Source organism: Nanorana parkeri, unplaced genomic scaffold (genome assembly GCF_000935625.1).
Source record: "Nanorana parkeri isolate BGI_ZX_2015 unplaced genomic scaffold, ASM93562v1 scaffold2147, whole genome shotgun sequence".
In the NCBI taxonomy this organism is placed as follows: Eukaryota; Metazoa; Chordata; class Amphibia; order Anura; family Dicroglossidae; genus Nanorana; species Nanorana parkeri.
This window is the reverse complement of record NW_017308415.1, coordinates 75,362-75,925: the sequence shown is the minus strand read 5'-3', so window position 1 is coordinate 75,925 and position 564 is coordinate 75,362. Positions and strand designations below refer to the sequence as shown.

Genomic DNA, 564 nt, shown 5'->3' with positions numbered 1-564 from the left:
CACACCAAGAATCATTTTACATCAGAAGCCCCTCCTTCACATCAGTGCCCCCTTTCCTATTAGCATCCCCCATTCACATCAGGAGCGCACTTCACATCAGAGTTCTCAGTTCCCCCTTCACATCAGTCTCCCTTCTTATCAGAGTGCTGAGTCCCAGTGGCCCTGTGCAAAAGGTTTGAGGCACCCCTAAGGGAGCCCCCTGGTTGAGAAAGGCTGGTGTAAGGAGTTGAGACTGTCTCTAAGAGTGATAAGTGGTATCCTCAGGAACTGGGAGCCTTGAAGCAGGCCCGGCGCTACCGCAAGGCAAGCGGCCGCCCGAGGGCGCTGCAGGGTGAGGGCGGAAAAAAAACAGGGCATTGACAAGTACTTGTAAAAATGCCCCGATGTTTGCGCTATGTTTTGTTTTTTCCACTTACCTTCGGTGCAGGAGAGCAGCGGCGAGTCAGCGCTGGTCCGGTGGGAGGAGCTCCAGGTGGGGTCCTAATTTAGCTGGCCAGACTCTGCCAGAGGATCCCGACACGCGCGGCACCTCTGGCAGTCGCCGGCCAGCTAAATTAGGACCCC

General features: G+C 55.9%; 2 protein-coding genes across 2 annotated transcripts in view; one reads left to right on the top strand and one right to left on the bottom strand.

Annotated features, from left to right (window-relative positions):
- The window catches only part of CFAP44 (cilia and flagella associated protein 44), a 56,801-nt gene that overhangs the window by 9,004 nt on the left and 47,233 nt on the right, over positions 1-564 (top strand). The window lies entirely within an intron of this gene.
- Positions 1-564, bottom strand: part of LOC108800871 (cytochrome c oxidase copper chaperone) — a 25,219-nt gene that overhangs the window by 17,389 nt on the left and 7,266 nt on the right. The window lies entirely within an intron of this gene.